At 38.9% G+C, this 9,176-nt stretch overlaps 1 long non-coding RNA gene across 3 annotated transcripts in view; it reads left to right on the forward strand.

The window, feature by feature from the left end:
* Positions 1-7,557, forward strand: part of LOC309688553 — a 31,794-nt gene extending 24,237 nt beyond the window's left edge. The window contains exons 1-3 of one of the 3 annotated variants that reach the window (XR_014271117.1): positions 5,233-5,282; positions 6,929-7,069; positions 7,176-7,557. This is a non-coding gene — a long non-coding RNA (uncharacterized lncRNA). Of the gene's footprint in view, positions 1-5,232; positions 5,283-5,545; positions 5,718-6,928; positions 7,070-7,175 lie in introns of those variants that run through there. The other 2 variants (XR_014271118.1, XR_014271116.1) reach the window with 2 other exon arrangements.
* Positions 7,558-9,176: the final 1,619 nt, after the last annotated feature.

A 9,176-nucleotide genomic window follows, 5' to 3' on the forward strand; every position in this document is an offset into this window, starting at 1 on the left:
TACAGTATGACCTTCTTTTAATAAACATTAATTATTGTGTAAAAAAAAAAAACAACAGCAATTTATTTGCTTATTTGAAATATTCAATTATAACATTTTATTAAGTTTGCAGACTTGAATTAGGCCTTGGGGCTTTGTTGCACACGTGTTCCCGCATTGAACGACCGCCGCTGATTAACACGCATTTAAAGGGTAATTTGTGAGGGCACAGCCAAGTTGCCGACTTGTATTTTCTTCCTAACACCTTATCACTTCTCATCATGCTTTTTATAGAGAGAAAATGGCCACCGCTGGAAGCAAACATGTCAGGGAATCTTGCGGAGAGGTTAATGATGGGCTGGCTGTCGTTCCCGAGGCAGAGATGGCGATAGGTCGTACACAAATATACGTGGTGACCACACTCGCTCTCATGGACGCACACATGCAAGGATGGATGTCAGGGGAGTGAGTGATGCGTGTTACTGTGAGTGTTTCTGACAAGCCCGAGCAGTCAGGGAAAACAAGGTCATGCTGCGTGATTACTAACTGACAGATGAATCTGTGCAGCCCAACCAGCTTGCTGCTTCTGGTCTGCTGATGAGTGTGTCTGGTAGTCTTCGACAAAACACCACCTCCTAGCTTGGTATTTCCCTAGAAGCACTCAAGCTTTGGGCTTCAACAGTATACGTCCTAGTAATTGCCCTTTCATTGCTCTTCAAAGTGTATATCAGTGCAAATGCATGTTTCGATATGTGCGTGTGTATTACTGAGGGCCCGCCGCATGTATCGAGGGGATAATTATCCTCTCATTTGTCTGCAGCAAGCTGCCCACACAGTCTCTCTTGTCTCCTGACATTTACCTTTTTGACTTTAATGTTAGTTTTCCTATACCTGCCCAATTTATGCCCAAATTAATAAATCGATCTCGCTTCCATCAGTCTACCTGTTTGTCCTCTCTCCCTTACCATTGCCTCTTGCCACCACCACTCTCCCTTACTCCCACATCTTCATCTCTCTGCTGCTGTTAGGCAGCTATGTGTGTGTACTGTATGTGTGTGTGGTGTGCCTGCATGTGTGTGGGGTTGTCCACATGTCTGCAGAGTGGATGGAGCCCAGCTGTCGGAGCTGTCAATCACTTTGCCAGAAGATGAAATCAGGATGTTCAGAGGACACACAGCACCTATCTGGCACTCTGCAGATAAGAGTGCTGCAAGCACAGGTGTGTGTGTGTGAGAGTGGGCACATAGTTATCGATTTATGTGTGCATGCACGTGGAGACTGTGAGCCGTGTATGGTAGGTCAGGAGTATTTGTAAGTACAGTATGTGCCTGAGTGTGTTGTTAGTCCCCGATCTGTAATATCATAGATAAATCAAAGTTTAGGATGCGAAAGTCTAAACTAACGCAATAGCACGCGTTTAGCAAGAAGGGAATTTGGCTCATTTGCATTCTCTCAGTCTTTTAATTACTTAACTGTGCTTACCAAGAGCTTTGTAATATTATGTAGCGTTTTCTCACTCAGTATATTAACCAGCTCTACAGAAAATGACATTGATTTTCCCTTTTATGTACCAAGATGATTATGTATATATATGTGTGTGTGTGTGTATATATATATATATATATATATATATATATATATATATATATATATATATATATATATATATATATATATATATATATATATATATATATATATATATATATATATATAAATATATATATATAAATATATATATGAGTTCAGGGTTTTATAGAGGGCAGGTGGAGTGCCGCTGGTTGTTGAGTGATAACCCTAAAATTAAAACTCATTAAAAAAAAAAAAAAAAAAGATCAAAGAAGAACAATGGGCAATGTTTACTGTGTGGTTAAAATTAATTAAACTGGCCAATATGCACCTTGTCAGCTAAAATAATGAAGGTTTCCTAGCTAGATTTTGGAGCAAGGTCCCCTGCATGACACGGCTTGAAAATCAGCTATTAAGAGCTGTTATCATGCCAGCTTGTATTGTGCATTAATTGCGCATATTACCATATTTCCAAACAAAGTAACAATTAATCACAGTGCTGCAAACCAACTGCCTAACATTGCATCTGGCATTCGGGTGCCCCCACGGGGTCCGTGGCCTTGAGCTTGTCGCCGGTTTTGTTCTGTTGGTAATGCGGTCTGGGTGAGATACTATGAACGAATTGTAAATGCACCTCATCAACAATATGCTTTCATCATTTTTTAATCTAAATGTAATTTGATTTAACGAGGGATTTTCCTCTTCATCTACTCAGATGATGAATGGTGTTACATGTGGCTCTTTTTCAGGAATACTTTATGTAAACATTTCTCCGAGCAGCTCCATAAAATATCCCTCATATTCATTAATCAAGTTTAGCGTGTGTTACCGACTGACAAACAAGCAAACGGACGCATTGGAGCATACGCATAACCTGTCTCTGACTAGCACTAGTAATGGGAGTTTACAGTGAGAGAAAAAGAAACAACCTTGGGCCTGTCCTTTAACAACAAGGCTTGTTATTCGCAGAATGAAAGTGAGCTACTATTCTGAGGTGTCACAATACACAATTTATTCAGTGCTTACACCTGAAAATGTAAAAGAACCGATGCAAGGAAAAAAAGGGTGTCCTGTGTGAGCTTTATATTTAGAGCAACACTGCCTCACTGAGTTAGCAAACTGTAGCTGTGAAGAAGTTCTCAGGCGTCGCATTGCCACTTCAGGGTCAAACATTCCAGTATTTCACTGGAAACATGATGCATATCTGTAACACTTTAGAGAGATTAACTAAAATCCAGATGTGACCTCAGCCCCTTACTTCAAACCCAAAGTGTGTGTGGGCATGTGCTTGCATTCATACAATATGCCCGTGTAATGTCAATCCTCTCTAGTCATCCTACACTTATCCTTCATCCTCTCTGCACCCAGATTTAACTGTGAAACACCCCTCCCTCTATCACCCCAGCCCAATTTACCACCACCCTCCTCACACACTTTCTGAAGCTCAGCGCTTAGTCAGCCCCCCTCCCCTGGATCACGAGTGCAATATTTTCTCTTTCCAAAATGCCTGGGACTTGCCCTCTCTCTCTCCTACTTTGTCTCCAGCTTTCCTAACATTACCAAACGGTGCCAAATTGAATGGACTTAAAAGAACGAATGAGATCTTTTGAAGAGAAGCATGACATAAACATTGCTATGGATGAGAAGCGAGAAGAGAAGTGGAGGGGTGCACATGCACCCCCTGATGCCTTTCACTTGTCCAATCCCCATATGTGCATATTTCTGTCTCAGCGGAAGCTCCGCTGCGCTTAGATGTTGTGATTTGCATGGATTTGAAGAGGAGATGGGGTGGATTTCCAAGACACTCATGAGTGATTGTGACCATAGAGGCATGCTGGATTAAAACCCTGGGTCTTTGATAAGGAGATGAAGGGAAGCAAGGGAAACGCAGAGGAAAGGTGATTAGAGGCCAAGGTCTGACACTGGCTGTAAAAGTGACACATTTCTGAATGTGATTTACAGCTTAGGCTTCTGAAGTGGGTGATCTGGGAAATCTTGTGCAGACTGATGTGTGGCGATATGTATTATAGTTCTGTTTCCAAATAATGTATGTAAACACATGCAAAGCTTTGGTATGCACATGTACAGGAGGGAAAGCCCAAGATTTGTCAGTTTTCTCATTTTAAATGTTAGCATATGTAAAGTATGTACACTAAACTACTTGTGTGACATGGGTTTGCCATGGCAAATATAATTCTGAATATGGAAATGCTTCTTGGTTGCGTCACACTGTGCATTCTTCCTATGTTTTTTCAAGTTGGCTATATCGACGTGGATAACCTGATGAAAATATTAGCTAACTGTCAAGGCTGGAAATAAAAAAAACAAAGGAACACAGGGCCTCAGTCACAAAAGTGAATCTTGTCACACTGAGAAAAAAATTAGCACCCTCCTGTCCACTTCTGTTTTCTCTTCCAGCTAAATACATTATCCAATTTAATACTTGCCTTTCTGGCTCCTTTCGATGTGGAGGAATAGTGACTCTACTATTCAGCTGTCAATCTCCAGCTCCCCTCTTCATTCACTCATGAACAAGACCCAGAGACACTTAAACTCCTCCACTAGACCAACGCATAATTTGTTTAACTTAAACTAAAACGTAAGCTTGGTGAAAACACAGTTGCAGAAAAATAAAAATCAATCTCATACTGTAATGGAGATAAAAACAGAAAATACATACATCATGAAATATATCAAACCATCTTACCATGATGCCTGAGTTTGCATGTGGGAGTTATGACAGAAACAATGTTGTCTGGGGTAATGTACACTTAGAATAATCTTGCAGTACAAACTGATGCTAGATGACAGGGACTGTGTGATTCACAAGGCCTTAATGAAGAGAAAATATTAAGGGTTACGAGTATCTCACCATGTAATCAGCACCCAGGTATTTCTCCTGTAACCAGGGGTCTTGGGCACATCTTTGGATGATGAAGCAAACTGATCATGTGCTATGCGGTGAAGGCTCTAGTGCATCGATCACAAGTTGCTAAAACTGATTGTAATTACGTGGAACATCACCTTTCTTGTGGGGTACATGAGGATGGGTCGTACCAGATTTGTGTATTCCACCTCACCATAGTTCCACTGTATTGCCGGGAGGCCTTCAACACTCGCATGGGTAATAGTAATAAACCTTGAGGAGATTCCCGATCTGAGCCCAAGTGTTGATCTGCTTTTAGACTCGTGCTAATCATAGTTTGTCCATAATGAACACAATGCTGTAGCACAACAGTGTTTTTTACAACTGCACTTGGCAGCAGGTGTCACCAGTTTGCAGGTTTATGATCAATTTTGTAATTGCACCGTGACATCTGTGGACGTGTGTTTTGGTGACGAGAGGAACTGAGTTGGCAACTGAAAAGCTCTTTGACAGCATTTCAAGGGAAGCTTTTGACATAGAGTCCAAGTGGACCCTGCGTCCCACTGATGGGACTCTATAAGCTGCAGCCATGATGCTGTTGTTGTTTTCTGGTGTGCTAGTGACTCTACACAGCAAAAATGCCAGTGTTGCTTTTTCAGTGTTAGTAGATTTCAACAGAGTTCCGAGTTAGTTCAACACTTAATCGAGTTAAAATAACACATCGGGAGTTGATTCCTGAAAAATGTAAGTGTGGATTTTAGTCGTTACTGCATTTTAACACTGCGGGTGTTAAATTAGACCACACCTTCATTTCCTGTGGAGCTTCGCATTTCAGAATCTTTGGTCACCATTTTTTCTTGCTGCTGTGGTAAGTTTTATTCGGTTAAATATTAAGTTTTAGATTGATATTAGAACAAGTAACATGATAACTAGTAAAAACACTAAACACCTTTTATTTATTTTCAAATTAAACTTGCTAAATCCTTAGTTCAGGGGTCTCAAACCCACGGCCCATGTCACTCCTACTTGCAGCCTGTGATAAAATTTAATGCAATTTGACCCTTGAAGTGACTTTTTTTTTGTCATTTGCCGAAAATGGTTTAATTCGAATGTAATGTGAGCAGAGTATTACAGGCCCTCGTGGGCAGCGTATTCCGTGCTGCAGTGAGAACGTGTGGGACTCCCTCTCCTGATGTGTGTGTTTGAGTGCGAGGGAGGGAGAAAGTATGAGTTGCTACCCGCGAGAAACGGAAGATGAAATAATAACCACTGCAGCCAAAAAGACTGGCTGACGAGCCCAGTTGTAAGTAAGCTGTTTATACTCGAGTGTACACTGTGTTCGCTGACAGTAAAGCTGGTTAGCGGCCACGAGCCCGACGCCGGACCCGACGTATTAGCCAGAATTTATTTATTTTTTTAACCACGGTTCAGAGCCGTGGAGCTGGGCTTTGGTTAGTTTGGAGTGAGAAAAAATGCATTCAAGTTTGCGGTTTTGCCTTGTTATATAATATTTGCAATTTTAAAAAACTAACAAGGCACTACATTTTGGGAAATATTTGTGGGTGTTTTCTTTGTATTTTTTTGTACTACTTGAACAAAAGTGACCCTCCAATGAGGTGACAGTGCCAGCAGTGGCCCATAGCTCATTGAAGTTTGAGACCCTGGCTTAGGTGAACTAGGATGTCTTGATGGAAAGATTTTTACACTAGAGTATACCCCCTACATCCTGTTAATTATGGTAATTTCATATGGTATGCATTTCTGTGACAAGTAGGCATTTTTCTTTTTTTAGATTTTTTATTCATGGTAAAATAAGCATTTTCTAGACTAAAAATGAATAATAGGTTTATATTAGGGTTTGTTAGAGTGCAGGGAGAGTTTTTATGGCTTAAAGTATATAAAAATAATAAAATAAAAATATGGTTTCTACTAACCACCGCGATAATCAAGAGACTACTGTATTGCAGTGCAGTGCAGTTACGCAGTTTGTAGGTATTAAAAACCAAGGATGTTCTTTCATAACGAAATGAATTTTAGCTCAGTCCAAAGGGACTAGACATGCAAGATATTTTGCGAAGAAATGATGTTCTATGCTTGACCTTATTATATATAGCTTTCTACTCTTGGAAGGTGGCGATATGCTGATTCCTGTCGAGTTTAAGGGAGTGAGCAAATGGGTCAGGGTACCAAAGACAGACGATGCCTACAATTACTCCGAATTTTTGCAGGGAGGTCATTTGAGTGTAGTGATTAAAAGTAACTAAGTAAATTTATTCATATACTATTCATGTAAGTATTGTTTTGATTTACTTGTACTTTACCCAAAGCTTTCACTGCAGTCCAAGGGCAAATACTGTAAGTTTACTTCACTACATTAATTGCTAATTTAAACGAATAATTATTTTAGTAATCGAATGAATAAAGAATTTATAAATATTATCAAAGTAAAACTGTGATTTACGGATTTATGAATTATAAATTCATATAGAACTTTATTGATTGTTTCTTTTTTAGTGCTGGTGAAATTCAGTTTGCCAGGTTCTACCAATTTGGTCCTGATGGATTCTGCGGGAGTGGAAGTGGATTCTGACATATTTGATGAACTTTTGAAGTCATCTCAGGTGTCTTTCAGTGTCTTCACTGAAGAATGCAGTGGTAAGAAGTTTAAGCCGTATGTTTCATTTAAAAACGTGTTGTTAAATTTACTAATTTATAGTTGGTGTAATCATGTTTAAATCTATGAGGCTGTCTGTATTGTTAGACAACAGTGTTGCAGGGTCTTCTTCAGAGGCCGCATCTTCATTGTCACCATCACCTGCATCAGGAGGATCATCATCAGGTTCAGACACAACAATAATACTTGAATCTACCAAAGCTCGGAAAAGACAGTTAATTGAAGGACCTCCTGACAGCAACACTGCAAGAAATTTAAGTAATCTTCAGGATATGATATGTTGTAACTTAAGATTGCCAATTACCTGTTCATTTGTATCAATACTCAATATCTTTAAATTTGAAAATTATAAAAACAAAACAATGGTCCCTCTCATGATTAAATGAGATGTAGTGATTAATGCAAAGGCTATAGCAGTTGATGCTGATCATTTTTATACCTTCCTGGTAGGTGCTTTCTATGAATTTCTTCCAATTGTTATTTCAGATCGTCAGAGCAGCCTTGTATTCAAATCCAGATGGTGATCAAGTATTTAAGAAATATGAGAAAACAAACTGCCTCTCTGATACTACAAGAAGAAAGATGGTGAACATCCTTGTGGCAGACATGGTAGAGAGTCATGGGTAAGTGATGTAAACATTAAGAAAAATCTTTGTGTTTTTTTTTATGTCTATAATTTTAGTTGTTTACCATTGTTACACCACTTAAATAGATTCTTCTATATGTCATGAAGTTGTTGTTAACTAAAATCAATCATCTTTTTCATCAGTTGCTAATCCCGTATTGATAATGTTTCAAAAGAAAGTCACAATTTGTTATGGAATGATCTTATTTTTCATTGTCATTATTGTAGTTTCTGAATATAGTGCTTCTTAACAGGGATGGTTGACAACAGCAAAACATTAGGAAAATGTCTGCATCAAATTGTCATAGTCCATGTGGAGCATAATCCAAGTCTTCATTTTCATTATTCTTCTTTATTAAGAATCATTATGAACAATAATGGTTGAATAAACATGTCACGGTCTCTTTGGCTCGAAATGAATTTAAAAACCTGTCAGGTGTGTGATGTGGTCAGTCATGTTTTACAGATGATAGGTACTTTGGGTAGTTCAAATCATACACCTGGATACATGTTGTTCTTGTTGCAGACATTTTATAATTGAACTTGAATCTGTGTTGGGGTAAATAATTGATAGTTTTCGTGTTCTCTGTATTTAGGAGGATCCCACCAGTAAGTGTCCGCATTATGTATGCACTTGGGATTACACCCAAAAGCATTAGTATAAAGGGAGCTATCAAACTGCCTCAATAGTTTTCGAGTCCTATTGAGCTTACTTAACTTGTTTCTGAAGGCAGGAAGAGATGAGTGCTGTATGTAGTGATGGAGTTTTGAGGATCTCGTCAGTTCCTCTGCAAAGTAAAAGATTCTGAATATCAGGGATTATTTGCCATTTATCAGGGAAGAGGGCCTAGTGGCAGAGCCCCTGGGGTGAATATCATTTACCCTGAGTTTTAGGCTCTGGATGCTGAATGGTTTTCCTAGTTGACATGCCTGTGCGACACTGTAGGTCCACTCTAGATTGGCAGCATTGGTTTTGGTTCCTTAGCATCTGCTAATTAGGACAAAATAAGAGACTAATAAAATTCTAGGATTTCACCCAACAAAACTGAAGCAAAATCTTTTTTTGATGGTCTTTTCCTCTCAGCAAAAGATATTATACTCTATATCAGAAAATTTCATTAGCATCTTCTAGTTTATGATTCTGTCCCTACATAACTGATGATAATATGAAATGTTGGCAACATAAATCAAAATCACTGGAGTCAATCATCAATCATGTGGTATACTTACTCTTGCTCATCTTAACCCATGAAAAACAGAAAATCCTTTGCATAAATAGTACTTTGGAAATAAGGAAACGAGTGTATTTCCTAGTCCTTAGTTACTTGGTACCTGCTAATAAGTAGCTGCTAATACTAGTACTTCACACCTTGTGTAGGTGAAAGGCTGATGCGTTGTGTTGCCTATTTGTAGATACACTTATTTTCTGCACAACGACTTTTAATCTGACTTTTAATATAATT

The sequence above is a fragment of the Aulonocara stuartgranti genome, assembly GCF_965226115.1.
Source record: "Aulonocara stuartgranti genome assembly, chromosome: 2".
Taxonomy (NCBI): domain Eukaryota; kingdom Metazoa; phylum Chordata; class Actinopteri; order Cichliformes; family Cichlidae; genus Aulonocara; species Aulonocara stuartgranti.